Source organism: Taudactylus pleione, unplaced genomic scaffold, assembly GCF_031769625.1.
Source record: "Taudactylus pleione unplaced genomic scaffold, aTauple2 ptg000639l, whole genome shotgun sequence".
Taxonomy (NCBI): Eukaryota; Metazoa; Chordata; class Amphibia; order Anura; family Myobatrachidae; genus Taudactylus; species Taudactylus pleione.
Window position 1 is genome coordinate 594373 of NW_028285041.1, and position 21882 is coordinate 616254.

General features: G+C 50.6%; 1 long non-coding RNA gene across 1 annotated transcript; it reads left to right on the forward strand.

Annotated features, from left to right (window-relative positions):
* Positions 1-4396: 4396 nt before the first annotated feature.
* Positions 4397-21606, forward strand: LOC148479069 (uncharacterized). The gene is made up of 3 exons (XR_015872001.1): positions 4397-4537; positions 16357-16445; positions 21261-21606. It is a non-coding gene; the product is annotated as an uncharacterized LOC148479069 (long non-coding RNA).
* The last annotated feature ends 276 nt before the right edge of the window (positions 21607-21882 follow it).

The following is a 21882-nucleotide window of genomic DNA, read 5'->3' on the forward strand; positions in this document are numbered from 1 at the left end:
TTTATAGTTATTCATATAATGCACACAAAAATATTTCAGTCATTTACACCAGTCCCTGCCCCTGCGGAGCTTGCATTCTATGTTTCCTATCACATAGACACATATCCACAATGCGGCTCATTTTTTTTTTTTTTATAATCAGAAACCAATCAACTGGCCAGTATGTTTTTGGCTTGTAGGTGAAAACACACACAAACATGGGGAGGCCATACAAACTCCACACTTATCGGGCCCTGTTTGGAATTGTACCACTGACCTCAGTTCTGTGAGGAAGAAATGCTAATCACTGCGCCACCATTGTCTCCTATCCTGCCCATTTCACTGGAAAGTAGACAGGATGTGGGAGGGTCCCCACTCTTCCAGGAGCTCTCCTGGACATTCCGGGAGAGTATGTATGATCTGAGCCAATAGTAGCCTATCACATGGTGCCTCGCGCCTCAGTGGTGTCGCTGGATCCTTGTAAATGGACAGGCTGTTTTCTCCTGAATATTGGTTCAACCTATACAAGAGAAATAATAATGGTGCTTGCTTGGCATAGTTTATATATGTCATCTGTATTTATATAGCTCCAAACTGTCCTGATTTTTGCAAGGTAATCCTTATATGTAGTCTAGAAAAGGGGCAGAATGTTGCCCAAAATTGGGCATTATTCTGGCCACTTATGGGCACGGTTTGTGCAGATCGGGTCAGAGTTTTGGTCCATCTGGGGCAGATTTTTTTTTGGACTGAGGGCAAAGCTTGTCTTTTGTGTGCATATAATTTAGGTAGGTGTGAATAGCAAGTGAGGGAGCATTACCTGTCCACAGGCTATACATATATAGGACATATGAGGTCTTGTAAGGTGCTGCCACGTGGAGTCAATGCTGGAATAAAGTCCAGGCCCTTTTAGCAAATGATAACTATCAGAGCCTGGGAGCCTGCCACCCAACACATATTTTATGCATGGAGTAATAAAAAGTTATTCTCAGAAAAAGAGACTTTTAGATAAAAAGTGAAAATGGGTTTGACCATACCCTAGGCAAACTAAGCAAATGTCTAGGGGCATGCACGCCCACCTAGGATGGAGGTTGGAGGAGGATTGGGGAAGGAACTGAGGCATATGGGGCACCTGCTACTGCCACTGTGCAGTGTCCACTGTTTTCTGCTGCCAGGCAACTATCTGAACTGTCAGATGTGCTCCGATTGGGCCGGGCAGCAGCAAACCGTGAATGGGCAGGCAGCAGGGGCTGGCTGGCAACTTTTAGCCTGGGGGGCAAATGCATGCAGGCGGCCCTGGCAGAGGAGTAGCGTGTGTGTCCGAAGAATATGCGTGCTACGGCGCCCCCCACCCCTCCAGTGTTCCAGGGAGGAGGCGGGTCCATATGGGATTAATGTAAGGTAAAAATAAAGATTAGGGCAGCCCACTGTCGTAGTGCCCATATGCAGTGCCCACGTGTGCCACAGGAGAGAACACCCTTATGCAGGCCTCCAGTAGTGCCCCCAGTAGTAGTCCCCCCCTTGTAGTGCCCCCAGTAGTAGTAGTCGTCCCCCCTTTGTAGTGCCCCCAGTAGTAGTAGTCCCCCCATTTGCAGTGCCCCCAGTAGTTGTAGTCCCCCCCTTTGTAGTGCCCCCATTAGTAGTAGTCCCCCCCTTGTAGTGCCCCCAGTAGTAGTAGTCCCCCCCTTGTAGTATCCCCAGTAGTAGTAGTCCCCCCCTTGTAGTGTCCCCAGTAGTAGTAGTCCCCCCTTGTAGTGTCCCCAGTAGTAGTAGTCCCCCACCTCCCTTGTAGTGCCCCCAGTAGTAGTAGTCCCCTTATAGTGCCCCCAGTAGTAGTAGTCCCCAGTAGTAGTAGTCCCCTCCCCCTTGTAGTGCCCCCAGTAGTAGCAGTCCCCCCCTTGTAGTGCCCCCAGTAGTTGTAGTCCCCCACCCCCCTTGTAATGCCCCCAGTAGTAGTGGTCCCCCCTTTGTAGTGCCAGACACCCCCCCCAGTGGACACACGTAATATAAAAAACAAAATAAAAAAACCCACTTACCTGAATCCCCGTTCCCGCCGCCACCATCTGCTCCTCCGTCTGTCCTCCCGGGCCGGGCCGCTCTGCATTATGGGAGAGACGTCATATGACATCATGACGTCTCTCCCATTGCCCACTGCGGGAGCCAGAAGATGGAGCGGCTCCCGCAGTGGGTGCAGCAGCAGCTAATGAGAGTCTGACAGACTCTCATTGGCTGCTGCTTACAACAAACACACAGCTGCCGGAGCCGGCGGCTGTGTGTTTGTCAGTGTACCGCTGACCGAACTCCGTCCGGTCAGCGCTACACACGCGGTGCAGTCTGTGTCACAGTGACACAGACTGCACCGGCCTGCGGCCCGCATGACGCTGCGGCCCGGGGGGCACATGGCACCCTGCCCCCCGGCCCAGCCCGCCACTGGCAGGCAGTGATGGAACAGCTGGGGGCGGGACACCTGGATGGCAGGGCTCTGCTAGTGGTTAGGTGGCCGCAAGTTCTCAGCGCCGATCGGGCAGCAGCAGGCACTTCCGGACAAACAATATTGTGCCTACATATGGGAATCGATCAAACGATATAGATGGGTCGTTAACGACTGCTCATCGTCAACGATATATCTTTTGCAGCAAATAGCCTCGCGATGCTAGTACAAAATAGTGGAGGGGAGTGGCCAGGAAAAGTGACAATTTATCGTCCATCGCCTCGTGCATACACACAGAACGATGTGTGCCAAATTGTGAATTGATCAGCGACCACGATCAATGACAGTGGGAGTGCGCATCGGCATCGTTATCATGCCCACATGGCACTTTTTAAATGATTTGTCATTCCAATCGGTCGAAAACGGGCAAATTGTTTAAAAAATCGTACCGTGTGTGGGGGCCTTAAGCTTGGTGGTGGGATTATCTGCTAGGAGGCACCAACAAAAATCTTATCTAGGGCATCAAATTATTTAGGGCCGGCTCGTATACCAGGCAACATATGACAGAGTTCAGGTTAGTAAATAGTTTATAGTTTTGCCCTTCTGCTCCACGGGAGGTTTCTGTCCTCTATGAGCTCGCCTTAGGACACCTGCGTTACGGTTTGACAGGTGTACCGCCCCAGTCAAACTCCCCACCTGCCACTGTCCCCGGAGCGGGGCAATTCAATTGTTGTGTGAGTGGTGATAATTAATGGCTGCCCAGTGTTGCAATTCAATAATTCTATACCCCCATAAATTATCGCCTTATTCACGCCCTATTAGCCCGGGTTTAGCTGTGTAAAATGGCTACAACCATCTAAAGTCCTGGTTAGGGCGATCAAACTGAGGTTAGGGCGCCCTAACCATGGGTTTATCGTACATTTTTTTACTTGCACCCTCTTGACATTGACAGATCTGCCGAACATGTTACATCTGTCGGTCTCGCGTTGACAGATCTGTTGTACATGCTGCTCAATCTGTCAATGTGATGAACGACCCCATGCAATTGGATACAGCTGGTGAATGACATATCGTGCGATTGTTAACCAGATTGTGCGGTGTGTATGGACCGCACGAATTGTCATCTGTCGCATCGTGGGTCGGCTGGGTACACAGGTCGTCTAATGTGTACTCATCTTAAGGCTCTGTGACTCCAGCAAACCACAGTGATACACGTTTTCTCCATTTGGAGATAATAGCTAACAGTAATGACTCTTTCCAGGAGTGGCGCTGTACTCTGCTGTATATACTGTAGACTGTGCTGTGTCCAGGCTCACAAAATAGCTGTGCTGCTCTTAGTCAATGTGTATAGGGCAGTGTTGGCTAACTTGACACTCCAGCTGTTATGGAACTACATAACCCAGCATGCACTGCTACAGTTTTGCTATTAGGGCATGCTAAAACTGTGGCAGGGCATGCTGGGATATATAGTTCCACAACAGCTGGAGTGTCAAGGTTAGCCAACACTGGTATAGGGGGTGCACGGTGCTGTATGCTGTGTACTCTGGGCCTGATTCAGAGCCGCTCGTAAGCGGCCGCTCGTTAATTATGAGCGATGTTCGCACAACTGCGCATGCGTATAGAGGCGTCAACAGACCGCAAAGAGCGAGCGCTCAATTTAAATAGCCGGCCCTTTTTTCTGAACGAGCGAGCGCAAATAGCTTCCGGCTCTGAATCAGGCCCAAAAAGCGTAGGGGTCCCCTGTAATTTCCATAACTAGCACAGAACTTTTTTAGAGGGGGGTGTAATGCCACAGTCAGGGGAAACCTTTCACCGGGTCCCCCGGCCAAAGCATTAATGAAACTCCCAGATTCCCCATTACCCCGAAGAAAATCCGGACTGCATGAGAGGACAGCACTTGGAAGTTCTGGTGCACGGCGCTGATAAAAGTTGCGGCGTCTGAGTGACTGCTGGAGCAGTGATTCCCGTGGATGTGGGGGTGGGGGGCGCTGTTAGTGAGCGGATGCTGGTTACCCCAGGGAGGAGCAGGACAAGGCCGGCAGGAACCGGCCCAGGGGACGCTGCAACCGGCGATGTGATGGCGTCCGGGGCTGAGCAGGAGGAGAGTGGTCGGGAGGAGCCGATACCCAGGTGACTGAGGCAGGTCCTGCTACCGGGCACTGCCATTATATACATACACCTGTACCAGCTTTGCACCCTCCCCCCAGGAAGGCCAGGATGTGCACCACAATGCTTCCGTAGCCCCCCTGCAATGCCAGTCTGTGCCCCATTCGCCCCCCTACAATGCCAGGCTGTGCCTCTCTCACCCCCTGTTATGCCAGGCTGTCTACCACTCATCCCCCTGCAATGATAGGTAGTGCACCACCTTCCCCCCCCCCCCACCCCCTTGCTGTGGTGCCAGGTTGTGCACCACAACACCATTTTCCCCTTTCTGCAATGGCAGATGTTTTATAACACTCACCATCCCCTCTTTTAATGCCGGGGTTTTCATCTCTCTTCTCCTACCCTCTTGCAATGCCAGGCTGGGCATCACTCACCATCTTCCCTGCCATGTCAGTTGTGCACCTCTCTCAGACTGCACCCTGCTACTGTATGTCGTTCTGACCATTGAGAGGGCTCAGAACACACAGTTTGTATTGCACTCATTATTTTATGCAACATAATCTTGTTATTATTACAAAAGTGAAACCTATAATAAGTACAGTATATGGGCATTCGTGGCTGATCTTCCAGACCTGGGATTGCACCGTGCAGTTAGGGTCAAAAGATGTTTGCCTCCAATTTTAAAATTATCAAGGCAAAGTGGCATCTTCTTTAGTAAATTGCATTCTACACTCTTTAGGTATGGAATAACCAAATGATGCCTATTACACTGCATACATACATACATACATACATACATACAGTACATGCATACTTGTACCAGTCCCAGGTGAGATGACATTAAATGGTTGTTCCACTGACTGTCATGAACTGAATGAAATGCATGTGCTACACCTGTAGATGACCTTGTATGTTATGGCTTGCCCTACACTATAATAATGTGGCATGATCAGTTATGTGATTACTGCGTTCTTAGGTCCTGATTCAGCAAGCAACGCAAAGTACAGAACGCACACACTTGGCCGATGTGTTTGTACTGAACATGCTTCGCACCGCGCGTGCGCGAACTAGCCAGTGCGATCGAGTAAGCGTACGCAGACTACACGCAGCGTGCACGCAGACCCCTTCCAATACTGATTGACGGGAAGTGCCGTTTGTGGGTGGTATAGGGGGGGTGGTCCGGCGTGCCTGTGCGTTGGGACGCCATTTTAGGGGTGTCCATAATTAAGCCAGTGTGGCGAAGCACGCAGTGATGAGACTCCGTACACACAGGAAGTTGCCAAGATCCTGCGCGAGGTCTGGTCAACCACTTTTATGCAAATGTGGTTGATGGTTCTCGATGTTACCGATGTTTACGTTATCTTGCGTACTGATCAGGCTGTGAGTAGAGGGAGATGGGCGGCTTAATATGGGGCTGGGCGCCTGCATCTTGTACTGCTGTCTCCGTGCGTATGCATTGATTAGCATATTCTCGCAGCGGACGGCTGCGTGCGTTCTCTCCTTTTCCTTGCTGAATCGGACCCTTATTCCTTTGTAATATAAATGTATGAATTTACCTGAGGTTCTAAATGTTTGCATCTTAAGTGACTAGACATGCAAGGATGCATATTAAATGTTGTTTTTGTTTTTTTTGGAGACTGCACATCTACATCTCTAACATGTTGTATGGCGCGTGCATTCCACAGTGAGTCGCAGTTCCGATAGAGTTGCACTGAGTGTATTGTGCATTCCTGGGCGGTGACTGGGAGATGACTAATCAGAGGCACATAGATAGTCCGCCTGATGGGCGTGTTAGTGGAGTGGTATCAGACTCAGAAGATTAACCGCACATATTGGCCTCTGAGTGGCAATAGATACGCCCATAGGTGGAGTTAGACACACCCTATGGGCGGAGCATGACACCCCGCCTCAACGGAGCACTGCGCTGCGCATTTTACTACATACTATAAACTCCTTGAAACTACTTTTCAAAAGTTGACAGATATGGATTAATCTTGAATGACATTGAATGGAAATCGGCAACTTAGTAAATTTACACCTTAGTGTCAGCATTCATGATTGCACCATAAGAAAGTGATCGGGCAAAAATGGTATTCATGGGAGGGGATGTAGTTATCAGACCGGCGGCATACCATCTGCCGGTCTGATAACTACATCCCCTCCCAAATGGTATGCTACTGGTCTGATAACTGCATCCCCTCCCAAATGGTATGCCGCCGGTCTGATAACTACATCCCCTCCCAAATGGTATGCCGCCGGTCTGATAACTACATCCCCTCCCAGATGGTATGCTACTGGTCTGATAACTGCATCCCCTCCCAAATGGTATGCCGCCGGTCTGATAACTCCATCCCCTCCCAGATGGTATGCCGCCGGTCTGATAACTACATCCCCTCCCAGATGGTATGCCGCCGGTCTGATAACTCCATCCCCTCCCATATGGTATGCCGCTGGTCTGATAACTACATCCCCTCCCAAATGGTATGCCGCCGGTCTGATAACTACATCCCCTCCCAGATGGTATGCTACTGGTCTGATAACTGCATCCCCTCCCAAATGGTATGCCGCCGGTCTGATAACTCCATCCCCTCCCAGATGGTATGCCGCCGGTCTGATAACTCCATCCCCTCCCGGATGGTATGCCGCCGGTCTGATAACTCCATCCCCTCCCGGATGGTATGCTGCCGATCTGATAACTCCATCCCCTCCCAGATGGTATGCCGCCGGTCTGATAACTCCATCCCCTCCCAGATGGTATGCCGCCGGTCTGATAACTCCATCCCCTCCCAGATGGTATTCCGCTGGTCTGAATCCCAACACTGATTAAGATAGGCATAGAAATAGCAACGCCTCTTAATCCCAACGCCGGAATCCAGAAGGACGCCAGCCCGAACGAGGCAAGACAATGATCCGTAGGAAAATAACAAGCCCACCACTGAATGGCTCAAATGAAACAAAAATAATAATAATAATAATAATGAAATACAAATTATGTGCAAAAATATGAGATATGGTAAGAACTTACCCTTGTTATCTCTATTTCTACAAAGTCCATAGGGTTCCACAGGATACCTTGGGGTATAGGTGTGACGTCAGTTGCAGGGCACCAAAGAGTTAAGCTTTCAGCCTCCCAGGATGCACTAGGTCCCCCTCCTATACCCCGCCCCCGGGCCAAGGCACCTCAGTTAGTTACCAAGCCATAGGCCGGAGGAGGAGAAGGAAGAGAGAGAACAAAGATCTGGACACATACAAGAATCACATTCTCACCAGAGGGAGACGGAAAACCGGTGACCAGAGCAAAGCCCATCTGCAGCACAGGTGCGACAGGGCGGGAGTCCTGTGGAACCCTATGGACTTCGTAGAAATAGAGATAACAAGGGTAAGTTCTTACCATATCTCATATTTTCTACTTCAGGGTCCATAGGGTATCCACAGGATACCTTGGGGATGTCCCAAAGCAGTATCCTTTAAGGGTGGGGACGCTCCTGTGCAGAAAGGAGAATCCGCCGCCCGAAGGAAGCATCCTGAGAGGCGAAGGTGTCAAACCTGTAATACCTCACGAAGGTATGGACAGAAGACCACGTAGCAGCCTTGCAGATCTGAACTGCCGAGGCACCACGTCGAGCTGCCCACGAAGGACCCACAGACCTAGTGGAATGAGCCTTCAGAGAAGGAGGGACCAGTAGGCCTTCATGAAGATAAGCTTCAGAAATAGCCATACGGATCCAGGCTGCCAAAGTTTGCTTTGAAGCAGGCCAACCCTTTTTACAGAAGCCATAGAGGACAACAAAGCGTCCGACTTCCTAAACAAAGAAGTGCGGTCAACATAAGTCCTTAAGGCCCGCACAACATCCAAAGAGGCCTCACCCACGGAAAGACCCGGTGAGTTAAAGGCCGGAACAACTATTTCCTCGTTAACATGAAACTGGGAAACAACTTTGGGAAGAAACTCGGGCCGAGTGCGGAGCACTGCCCTGTTCCCATGAAAAACCAAGAAAGGGGGTCTACAAGAAAGAGCCCCTAACTCAGAAACACGTCTGGCTGAAGCAACGGCCAGAAGGAAAACAGTCTTAGCTGTTAGCCATTTAATATCCACTGAGCCCAGTGGTTCAAACGGCGGTCCTTGGAGAGCCCTCAGGACCTCAGCCAAATCCCAAGGCGCCACAGGTGGAACAAAGGGCGGCTGAATACGGAGAACACCTTGCATAAAGGTGCGCACATCCGGGATTGTAGCAATCCTACGGTGAAACCAGACAGATAGGGCCGAAACCTGTACCTTCAAAGAAGCAAGGCGAAGCCCATGATCTAGTCCCGCTTGCAGGAAGGCGAGAATCCGAGACAGACGAAACTCCCGCGGTGCATAACCTCTCGGTCGACACCACTGGAAGAACGTATGCCACACGCGATGGTATATCCTCGCGGAAGACGGTTTCCGAGCTCGTAACATGGTACGCACCACAGAGCTGGAAAACCCCCAGGACCTCAGCATGGCCGTCTCAACAGCCACGCCGCCAAAGACAGCCGAGTCAGGTCCGGGTGAAGACAAGGACCCTGAGACAGAAGGTCCGGTCGTAGCGGCAACCGCAGAGGACTGTCCACGGACAGACCCTGAAGGTCTGAGAACCAGTGCCGTCTGGGCCACGCGGGAGCTATCAACAGGAGCGTCCCTCCTTCCTGTTTGAATTTCCGGATTACCCGTGGAAGAAGGGAGACCGGAGGGAACAGGTATGCGAACCTGAACGTCCACCGGACGGACAGAGCATCCACCAGAGACGCCCCTTCGTCTCTTGTGCGAGACCCGTACACCGGCAACTTGTTGTTGTGCCGGGACGCCATGAGGTCGATTTCTGGAAGACCCCACCTGTCCACCAGTAGTTGAAAAACGTCCGGGTGCAGGGACCATTCCCCTGGATGAACGTCCTGGCGACTTAGAAAGTCCGCCTCCCAATTTAGCACTCCCGGGATGAAGACCGCTGATATGGCCGGAAGATTGCGCTCCGCCCAAACCAGGATCCGAGAGACCTCTACGAGAGCCGCCCGACTGCGAGTTCTTCCTTGCCTGTTTATGTAGGCCACGGTGGTAGCATTGTCCGACTGGACCTGCACCGGGTGACCCTGGAGAAACCGCTGTGCCTGCAGGAGAGCATTGAAGACCGCACGGAGTTCCAAGATATTTATTGGAAGCTCCGCTTCTGTCGGTGTCCACCTGCCCTGGAACAAGTGTGGACCCGAAACTGCTCCCCAGCCCCGAAGACTGGCGTCCGTTGTCAACAGGACCCAATTTGGAACCCAGAACGGACGTCCCTTGTTGAGGTGGGTCGTCTTTAACCACCACGCAAGGGACAGGCGAACCTCCGGGGTGAGCACAATCGTCTGGAACTTCAGAGACTGAGGCAGCCCGTTCCACTTGGACAGGATCAGGTGCTGCAGAGGTCTGGAGTGAAACTGGGCGTATTCCACCATGTCGAACACCGACACCATGGAGCCCAGTAACCTCATCGCCGAGTGTAAGGACACCCGGCGGCTGTGCAGACAACTGCGCACCCTTGACTGTAAAGCAGAGATCTTGTCCTCCGTCACGAAGATCCTTTGCTGTCCCGAGTCCAATAAGGCTCCAAGATGCAGAATCCTCCGAGACGGGATTAGAGTGGACTTCTGCCAGTTGATTAGCCAGCCGTGCCGTTGCAGCAGTGCAATGGTCAGGTCCAAGTGGTGTAACAGGAGCTCTGGAGATCCTGCCACCAATAACAGGTCGTCCAAGTACGGCAACATGCGGACTCCTTGCAGCCGCAGAGAAGCCTCCATGACCGCCATAGCGTCCTGTATGTCCAATGACACCATGTAGTCCCCAGGTTCCAGCGCCAGAATGATGGACCGTAGGGTCTCCATCCGAAACTTCGGGACCCGCAAAGACTTGTTGAGTGCTTTGAGGTTGAGAATCGGACGATATGACCCATTGGGTTTCTGTACCAAAAATAGATTTGAATAGAAACCCTGGCCCCTCTGGGAGAATGGAACAGGCACTATAACTCCAGCCTGGAGCATAGTGTGCAATACCTTCCGCAGCTCCGTAGCCTTGTTCCGGTCTGATGGTAGACCCGTGGTGAAGAATCGAGCCGGGGGTCTGTGCCGGAAGGAGAGGGCGTACCCGTGAGAGACCACCTCCAGAACCCAAGTGTCTGTCGTAGTGAACGACCAACACCGGGAGAACTGCAGCAGGCGGCCTCCCACCCTGGGATCCCCCAAGGGGAGACCCGGACCGTCAGGCCGCAGGCTTGTCATCTGGCTTGGGGGCCGGACGTCTGGTACTCCATGCCTGCTTCCGGGGCTTGACCGATTTCTTAGGGCCAGCCTGTCGAGGAAACGACTGTGGTTTGGGCCTGCCCTGGGCCCTAGATGACCGAAAGGACGATGGTCCAGAACCAGAAGGAGCAGCGGCCGACGGGAGACAAGCAGATTTGGCTGCCGCCAGCGTGGCCACAATCTTATCCAGATCCGGACCGAAGAGAACTTCTCCGGTAAACGGCAACGCTTCCAGACCTTTCTTGGATCTGCGTCCGCCTTCCAGGATCGCAGCCACAAGGTGCGACGAGCAGCTACCGCTGCTGAAGAAATTCTAGACACCAGAGTACTAATGTCTAGAGCCGCCTCGTTGATGTAGGTGGCCGAATCACGGAGATTGCCAATCAACTCCGCCTGTTCGGCCGGACAGTCGGATTCAAAAGAAGCCTCTAATGAATCCGCCCAGCGCTCCATCGCTCTGGCAACCCAGCAAATGGCCATAGCCGGCCGTGCTGCCCCCCCTGCAAGGGAATAAGCGGACTTCAGGCAGATTTCTACCTTGCGGTCCGTAGCATCCTTAAGGGAGGACATGGATGGCATCGGCAATGTGGCACTACGGACAAGACGGGTCACGTGAGAATCCACCTGTGGAGGGGATTCACACTTAGCAAAATAATTATCCGCGAACGGATAAGCCACCGCCAGGCGTCTCTGCGGCTGGTATCTTTTGCCAGGTTGTTTCCACGCCTCCTCTAAATGGTCCACCAACTGACCCGAAAGAGGAAAGACTGTGGCATCGCCCTTCACATCTTTGAAAAAGGCATACTTAGATTTAGCCGCTGGGGGAACTTCGTCCTCAATCACCAAGGCTGTGCGGACCGCCCGAATAAGTCCAGGAATATATACTTTGGACTTAGCATCAGCGTCCTTAGTATGGAAAGGTTCCTGATCGTAAGGATCCAGAATCTCCCCATCATCAGACGTCCCTTCGTCATCCTCATAAGGAGCGGACAGAGACGCCACCGGCCTTTTATGAAGCCGCATCACAGACTCCCCTTGCAACACATCCGACAAGTGCTGTACAGAACTCGTCAGGGAGTTAACCCACGCTGGCTCCTGAGAACCCGGGAGCGGGGAAATAGGGAGACTGTGGGGTACCACCAATTGTCGTGGGAACCCCTGCATGGGTGACGACACCACAGACTGCTGGGACAAACCCATCGGTGTAAACGCGGGCTGCGGAGCTAACTGGCCCACTAAAGCTGTTAACGCCTGAGCGAAACAAGCCCAGGGCGGCTCCTGTACCGGTGCTGTAACCGTAATAGGCCGCGCCATGGACAAACACTGCCGGCAAAGGCCCTCCGCGCTACCCTCCCCCTCCGCTAACGGTACTTTGCACGTGGTACACTGTAGCCGGAGGGGAAAATCACTTTCAGACATGATGGCACCACGTATGTGACCTCTCTCACCAATTAAGTATTAAATAGGCGAGAGACCACCCTGCAGCACCGCACCGCAAGGGCTTTAGCAGAAAGAACAGGGACAGTAATAAAGCTGACAGTTTAGAGAAGAAAAGTTACAGGCAGCGCTAGCACAGTCACATACAATGCAGAGAAATAACAATTCCTGCACTAACAGCGCTGATCACTCAACTACACAGACACAGGGCCTGGTAGGACACAGCGCTGCATACACAGACCTGAGCCACAGCGGAGGAGAGGTATGCGGGGGGACCCAGACCACGATGCTTCCTTCCAGACTTCCAGCAGCGTTCACCATGCGTTGCAGAGAAGATGGCCGCCGAGGAGCAGAGAGAAGCTGGCCTGGGGGAGGAGCGCTGACACAGGACCAGTCAGCACAGTGCAGAGAGGGCTGTGTGCAGCGGGGGAGGCGCCGGCTGTGAGACAGGGAAGGCGCGCTCCCCTGGCATGCATTTAACCCCTGGGACGCCGCAGCGCTACCGCTCTGCTGCGGTCCGCTGTCCCAGGGGGTAGTGGAAGCGCAGGTTGGTCGCCTGGCTCCACGCTGCAGCCAGTCCCCAGGGAGCCCCCTGCCTGGGGACTTAGGACCATGTGATCAGCGGGGACCCACCGCGGGACCCCGCTGCTTACCTCTGTCCCCCTTGAATCCGGCCATGGTCCGGAGCATCTGGGGTCACCGCTAGCTGTGACCCCAGACGCCCACCAGCATCCCCGGATCAGTACCGGCGTTCTGGTACCGGCGGGGTGTAGGGAAGACAGCATGGACGTCAGGACTGACTGTCCATGCTGTTCATCCAGATGTGCAGCCACAGCTGCATGAAGAAAAAGCTTCAGGGGCTCTTCTAGCCCCCACTCCAACAGGTGCACCCGACTCCGGCCGGGCACCAAACTAAACTGAGGTGCCTTGGCCCGGGGGCGGGGTATAGGAGGGGGACCTAGTGCATCCTGGGAGGCTGAAAGCTTAACTCTTTGGTGCCCTGCGACTGACGTCACACCTATACCCCAAGGTATCCTGTGGATACCCTATGGACCCTGAAGTAGAAAATTTATTTTGGCCTTAATAAGCTTTCCACTTTATCCTTCATTGTTCTGTCTTTCTTCTGTGCTTTTCAACTACGTAGCTGAGCTTTACACTTTGCTATGGCTTAGAACACAGGCCCTCATTCAGAGCCGGACGCTCTGAGCAGAGCGCTCGCTCTGAATGAGGGCCGTCCTCCATAAAAATGGAGCGTCCTCCTGGATGCTCGTATAGCTGTGGGACACCACCCACAGCACATACGAGCGTGCAGGATGATGGTCGCGATGGTCGCGATCCCTTGGGAACGCCTCCGTCTGGCAGGCACGCCCCCGGCACGCCCCCGGCACGCCCACCAAAGGGGGCGTGCTGTCAATCAACATCGACAGCACGCCCCCTCGTCGCGTCTGGCGCATGCGCACAATGGAGCTCCCTCCGTCGTGCGTATGCGCAGTCCACACCATCGACCCACTTGCGAGCGGACAGCCGCTTGCGAGTGGGTCTGAATGAGGCCCACAGGTCTGTTGTGTCCTCTGCATGAAATACAATTGTACCTAGAGGCTAGCTTTGTGTAGAATCGAACAGCAAGTGGAAGAAAATGCAACAACTGCGCCCGATGGTATAAAAACATGGCTGAAATAAAAAGAAGAAAACCACAAAACGGAATGATTAAAGGATGCGCTGAGAGTCAGTACAAGCCTGTAAAGCCATCTGAAGTTGGAAATCCCCTTGAATATTTAATGAGCCAGTCACAGTGCATGGGACACACACACTATAAATAGGAATAAGTCTCAGACTAGAAGATCATGTTTAAAATCTGTTCCTTTTGTCCCGTGAAGTCACTGTGGTTTGCAGTAACTTTAGTCATGGAGGTTGGGACAATGCACACGGGTGACATCACTGGCTCTGTCGGGAGCGCAGAATGTTCCAAATGTGCGGGGGTCAGAGATAATATCACATTGTCCAGAATGTCTCTGGTGGGTGACAAGTACTCATGACCATTGCTAGAACTCATCCTTTTTTTTTCTAAGATCGCATAGCTGTAAATAAACTTGTTTGATTCTCATACTCGATTTACATAGTTACATAATTTCCACCCTGTAAACAGAGAACAAATGTGGAGTTTTCTAAAATATAAGTAACCATTTTACTTGCAGGGTAATCACAAGGTTAATATTGAGTTAACTATGACTTCAAATGGCAAAGAAAGATCAAATGTAATCATATTGTATTATAAGTTCTCTCTGTAAATCAGCAAAGGCCTGTGAATGCATAGGAAAGATGGGGGAGTATAAGGAGACCCTGGCGATAACTAGGATGGTGTGAGCTGTAGTTCAAGAACAGTAAAATTAACGGCCTGATTCAGAGTTGAACACTATTCCGATGTTTGCGCAGTTGAGCGATTACCGGTGGTTTGCGTATGTGTCACATGCACAACCCCCGCCCTCCGGAAATGATCTCTCTCAGCTACTGGAACTGGGTTCCGGACTATAGATAGACAGTAAAAAGGTCGACAATGGCTAGAAAGACACCAGCTGTTAGACAGTCTATAGGTCGACTGGGACAAAAGGTCAACATGTAAGAAGGTCGACAGGTACAAATGGTCAACAGGGTCAACGTGTCGACATGGAATTTGTCGGCAGAAAAAAAAATGGTCGGCACATGGTTTTTTTTGGGTTAGGGTTAGGCTCTTACCCCAACAGTTAGGGTCAGGCACCAGGAGGGATGGTTAGGGTTAGGCACTAGAAGGGACGTTTAGGGTCAGGCACCTACCTCAACGGTTCGAGTTAGGTACCAAAACAAAAATCATGTGTCGACCATTTTCATGTCGGGTTTGACCCTGTTGACGATTTGTACCTATCGACCTTATTACATGTCGACCTTTAGTGTGTCGACATTTTGTCCCAGTCAACCTGTTGACTATCTAGACACTGTTGACCTTTTTACTGTCAATCTGTTAATCCACACCCAATGGAACTATGTAGGTCCTGTAACTTTATTGGATAAATAGTGATATGTTGTCGAAACAATCTGATATTTAAAAATCAGGGACAGCCTCAGACTAGATTTTATTGTATCTTTCTCTCTCTGCACATCTGCCCCCCTCCCCCATTCCGTCCTAATATTAGTCTGTGTTCAGCCGTTAGGTTTCCTTATAAAATGCTTATAAATTAGCAGAGAATAGATTAACAAACCACTTGAGAAAATTCTCTGCTAAACCGCTGGTGGTTTTACAGAGATTACCAATGACGGTTTGCTGTAAATTGTTTATGGAATGAGTCAGCACAATAAATGCTAAATGTATGGTATAATAGCTGTTTGGCCTTTTCCAGGTCTTTATACATAGCTCAGAGACTCCGTCTATGGATAATACTGGTAGGTTAATTGGCTCCTACCAAAAATTAACCCTAGTTTGTATGTGTGTGCGTGTACATGTGGTAGGGAATATTGGGCCTGATTCAGACCCGCTCGCAAGCGGGTCGATGGTCCCCCACGGTGCTCTGTCGCTACGGGTCTTGCACCAAAACAGGGCGGCTGTCGACTATGATTGACAGCTCGCCCCGTTTTGGAGGTGGACAGGGGGGGTGGCTACACAAACGGAGGTGTTCCCGAAGGAACGCCTGCCGTTTGTGGGAGGCACCACTGACATCACCAGTGGGGCTTGCGGGAACGATACCCTACCACAAGGGTCTCGTCGCAAGCCCCGATGGTCGCAATGGTCACGACCATCACCTGGCCGCTTGCAAAAGCTGTGGGTGGTCACCCACAGCTATGCGAGCGGCCAGGAGGCCGATGCAACAACAACAAAAAAAACACCCTGATTCAGAGCGAGCGCTCTGAAAGAGCGTCCGGCTCTGAATCAGGGCCATAGAGTGTAAGCTAAACTGGGGCAGGAACTGATGTGAATGGTCAAATATTCTCTGTAAAGCGCTGCGGAATATGTGTGCGCTATATAACTAACTGGTAATAATAATAATATGTGATAATAAACCTATCAATGACGCTGTCTGTATTTGTTTTTGGATGTCCATGCTCCAATGTGTTTCTTGTTTGATATAACTATGCAGGTAATGCGGGTTGGGTATGAAATCCCGGCTGTTGGGATACCGCTGGTCAGAATACCGACAGCCAGAATCCGACACCCATAGGAACGCACGTAAGTATTTTCCTAATCCCTACCCTAACCCCTGTCCTAACCCTAACCTTCCTCCCTAGTGCCTAAGCCTAACCTCCCCTCCCCGTACCCTAAACCTAAGACTGCCTCCCTGATGCCTAAACCAACCCCTCCCCCCTAGTGCCTAAACCTAGCCTCCCCCTCCCTGCACCCTAATCCTAACACTCCCTTCCTGGTGCCTAACCCTAACCCTCCCCCTAATGTTTAATCCTAACTTCACTACCTAACCATAACCTCCCCCTAACACCCTGATACTTACCTTCGGGATGCTGACGGTCGGGATACTGGTGCCGGGATCCCGACCTGTCGGGATTTCGGCGCCGGTGTACAGACCATCGGCATCCCGCACGCCGGGATGCCGACTACATCGCGGTAATGCAGTATCTCTACCTGTATTCTACAGCCTTCGAGGAGGACTGCAAACACTAGTTTGCAGGAATCTATGATCTGGAAAATCTATTTGTACTAGGGAATAGGATTGTCATCTAGCAAAAGCTGGTGGGTTAGGTGCAAGTCTCCCGACGTTCACTGAGAAGGTAAAGTGAAAATAACGTTCACGTACCTTCTTACCAGCCAGTGGAGTGGGTCAGCCGTGTCTACTGTCAGATTTTATGGCTGCTTACAGATGACAATCCTAAGTAGAACAAGAGAGCTATGGAGGTTAAACCACCGTAATTCCTTAATCATTTTAACAAAGGACTCGAGACATTTTGATGTAGAAGGAACAATGGCCCTCATTCAGACCCACTCGCGAGCGGCTGGGAGGGAGCTCCGTCGTGCGCATGCGCGAGACGCGACGAGCGAAGGACTTTCCTTCGCTCGGAGTGTCTCATCAAAGGGGGCGTGCTGTCGATGTTGACTGACAGCACGCCCCCTTTGGTGGGCGTGCCGGGGGCGTGCCTGCCAGACGGAGGCGCTCCCAAGGGAACGCCTACCGTCTGAAGCCGGTCCCACTGACATCACTAGTGATGTCAGTGGGAGTGATTTTGGCTCTGATAGAGCCAAAATCACTCCTGGCCTTGCGGTTGAAAAACTCAACCGCAGGCTTTTGCTCGCAGTTTCGATGGTCGCGATGGTCAAGACCATCGCGACCATCATCCTGCACGCTCGTATATGCTGTGGGTGGTGACCCTCAGCTATACGAGCGTCCAGGAGGACGCTCCATATTAATGGAGGTGGGCCCTGATTCAGAGCGAGCGCTCTGGTCAGAGCGTCCGGCTCTGAATCAGGGCCAATGTTTACTAAAACATTCATAAACATAAATGAACAAGAATTTTGAGAAATCACAACTGGGAAGAGGATGCACTGGCAAAGACTGGTTGCTTAGGAACAGGCAACAAAGAATAATTGGCAGGTTGCCCTGAAGTCGGTAGTAGGCATCAACTCAGATGAACTTGCGGCAACTGAAGAAAGGAGATCTGAGATCATTTCTGGTCTTTAGGTTGCTCCACTTGCTGCTTCTCCTGAATTCTTGGTGTCTAGAAGCAAAGGAGAGATCAGATATTCCTAATAACTAAACCTGAGAGAGTACAACTAACAGACCCAGCAAGGTACAGGGTGGGTACGGTGTGAGCTGTTGCTAGGTGGCAATCCTATTCCCTAGAACAGAGATTTTGCAGATCATAGATTCCTGCAAACTAGTGTGTTCATCGGGAGGCTTGCCACCTAGCAACAGCTGGTGGATAGACTACCACATACATTGCTCTAAGGAACTCTGGGCCTGATTCACTACGGATCGCAACTGCGATTACAATAGCGATTACGCACGCAGTTCATCTGCGATAGTATGCTAATCCATAGCGATCACTGGCAGATCGAAAGGGCTTCCGGCAGGTAATGCAAAGATGTCTGCTCTGAGGGGCCTCAAACAGTCCCTGTTTAGAGGGCTGCCTGTAACTTCTCTTGCTGAGAGATGGGGACAAAGCTAATGTGTCTGTAGCAGATACAGACACAGAGTCCTCCATCTCAGCGCTGAGGTAAAATCTGACGGAGGGCAGGCTCAGCACACTTATAAGTGCTTCCATATGTGACCAAGGGGCGAGCGCGTCCATGACGAGCATGAGTGGCCGGGTGCAGCTGACCCACCTCACTGGCTGGTGAGAAGGTAAATGAAAGTTTATTTCACTTTACCTTTTTAGGGAACATCGGGAGGCTTGCACCTAACACACCAGCTGTTGCTATGTGGCAAGCCACCCGACAAACAAAAGAGTAATCTGGTGCCCAAAATGAGGTGTCACCAAGGGCAAACAGCACGTGACGGCAGGGGGGGCGAGCGGGTACCAATTACCCGGGCCCGGGCTTGCTGGAGGGGCCCGGCGGGGGTCCGGCACCGCTCCCCCCCCCTTACATCGCAGCAGCCCAGCACAGTCTGCTGTGTGCTGGGCTGCACTGGGAGACTGCTCGCGGCTGCTAAGAAGCAGCTAACGGCAGTCTCCTATGCCTGGGGGTGGAGCGACCAAGCTGAGCGCACCCCACACTGGTTATGCGCCGGGCTGAGGGGGCTCACTGCGACCAAAACTTTTTTTTACCTAAGGGGGCGATTAGACCACGCCCCCTTTTTTACCTGGGCCCGGCGCGGCTCATGGCGGGCCTGCGTGACGGATACTAGAAGGATGAGTAACTGATGTCCGCGTGACCATGGGGGAGATTTCTAAAATCTTGGAGAGATAAAGTGGAGAGAGATAAGTACCAACCAATCAGCTAAATTTTAAGGCACAGCCTGTAAAATTACAGAAGCTGATTGGTTGGTACTTTATCTCCACATTATCTCTCTCCAAGCTTTGATAAATCTCCCCATTATCTCTCTTCACTTTAACTCTCTCCAAGCTTTATAAATAAATCTCCCCTTATGGAACTTGACACAAGTACACTGGTGGGGACTGTGGGCCTGATTCAGAGCCGCTCGTTCGCTCTGAGCGATGTTCGTACAACTGCACATGCGTATGGGTCGTAATGCGCATGTCATTGCGGTCGGAAATCGTGCGCTCGCAAAACAGCGAGGGGCTGCTAATTTGATTGACAGAATGTACCGTTTGTGGGTGGTAACAGGGGAAGGTGCTTGAAAACGGGGGAGTGGAGATCCGAAAACTTGCGTGCCAAACGGTCAAAAGGGCGTTTAATGGGAGTGCATAATTAGTAAAGGAGCGTCATCGACCACGCCACTTGGTTGTCTTTTAGCCTGAACTGCTCGCAGTGATAGCGGTAAGAAAAACCTACCACAAGCACTGTGAGCAGTTCAGATGCCTTTCGATGTTCCCGATTAATCTAATAAATACCGGAGATGACGTGTGTTGCGAACGGCAAAGGGGCGTCTTTACAAAATAGCGAGCGCAATTTTCGTTTGCTCGCTCAGACATAGAGGCGTCAACAAACCGCAAAGAGTGAGCGCTCAATTTAAATAGCCGGACCCTTTTTTGGAACGAGCGTCTGCAAATAGCGTCCGGCTCTGAATTAGGCCCTGTGCCCATGGCATGCTGCATACGCTTTACACATAGGTGATCTAGAAGCCTATTTATCATTATTGAGAACTAGGCCCCATTAATGATCATTCCTTACTGCTGCAATAAGGAATGAATTTTCATATTTATCAATAAGAGTTTCAATAAGAGGCTCTACTGGCAAAGAGCTTGGCAATGAAGCGATAGTTATAAGAAGATCCGTCTCCTGCGATAATGCCTCCATAGCCACAAAGTGTAAGCTCACGGGGGCCAAGCTATGAGAAGCTAAGCTTTTCGGGCCAGACTGCATTTCCCATTGACAATAAATATGTACCTGGCGGTGTACTCATGCTGCATACCATTGGTGTAATCAGAACGTGTGGACAAGTCATTAACTTCTTGTCTGTCAAAATGTAAAATAATTGAATGATTGCTACTATACCTTGTTGACTAATCTAATGATCATTACAGTAATGTTAATTGACTTTTATAGTGAATAGGAAACATACTAACAAATGTTTATGCTTCTGTAAGGACCACCACATGAGTTGCCTCCTTAGGCAGTAAAATGATTCTGTATAAAACCTTATTCTAAAAGTGGACTGAGAATAAACAGGGTGCAGAAGGCAGGTGTTCTCCCTATAGAATAGTAGTGTGGAAACCCTTAGGGGTAAATTTACTAAGATGGAGTTCTATTTAAGAAGTGATGTTGTCCATAGCAACCAATCAGATTCCAGGTATTATCTTCTAGAAGGTGCTAGATAAATGAGAAGTAGAATCTGATTGGTTGCTATGGGCAACATCACTTCTTAAATAGAACTCACATCTTAGTAAATTTACCCCTTAAACTGGGTTTAGGACTCAAACTGTGAAATCTAAGATACAGTAGGAACAATAAAACAAAAAACACAAACCATCTTTTTTATACATTTATGAGACTGCTAGATCATCTGTTCTATTATTCTATTTGTACTAAATCCAATCAATAAGGACCAACACGTAATTGTATTACCCATCCAGTGTAATATACTTGTGTATATTTTACATATGTTTACATCTACACAAATGATTTCAACTAAGAATTTTTTTATTCCTTTTAAATGGTTTCTGTTATAGATATGAAGAGCATAATAATTACTCATTATCACACTAAGTAGGGATACCCCACATATAGCTGCATTTGCCCCGGGTTTGACTTCTGCCTCTGAAAGCCTTAGGTTAATATGCCAGCATCACAGTGATGTACCCTGGGGCACGCAGCCATCGCACATATGGAAGGTTTGATAGAAGCATCATACTTAAATGACTCTTCATTCTGTTTAAACCTTTGGCTTTTAAAGTGGTTTCCTTTATTTTTCAGGCAGTTCTTATCCAAATACAGCATCACATTCAGCAAAACCCCTCAGCAGCTGTTAAAGCGTCATGGCTTTTGTAGGCAGAGAGAACATTATTCCTGAAGCGGATTCCAATCTACTTTCCATATCAGCAGGGAAATTAGCTGGGAGGGAGAGCTATAAGCTATTCACTGCTGAATCCAAGGGCCTTTTGTGACCTTAGGGAAGGGCAAACGATTGAAGTCAGTCAAATGATGATCCTCTTGGGATTCAGATTATAAGATGCAACCAACCAATAAGCTCATTGCGATTTTTTTTTTTTTCGAGACTATTATTATTATGTTTAATTGTTGTTATTGCAAGTAAAGGAAACCTCCCCATCCCCTCTCTGTCTGCTGATTTTTCCTGATCTGCCCCCTTCTCTATACCACCCCCTCTCAGTGTCCTGCTCTGTCTTCCTCAGCCCCTCGCTGTCCCGCTCTGTCCTTCTCCACCCTCTCCATCCTCTATCCCACGCCCTCATTTCCACAGCTATACTTACCGTACAGCAGGTCCTCTCCAGTTAGGGTCTGTGCCATCGCCCTAGCAGTGGGAGCCATTAGGAGGGTGAAGTGCACACCCCGGCCACCACGGTGCATGCATGTAGGA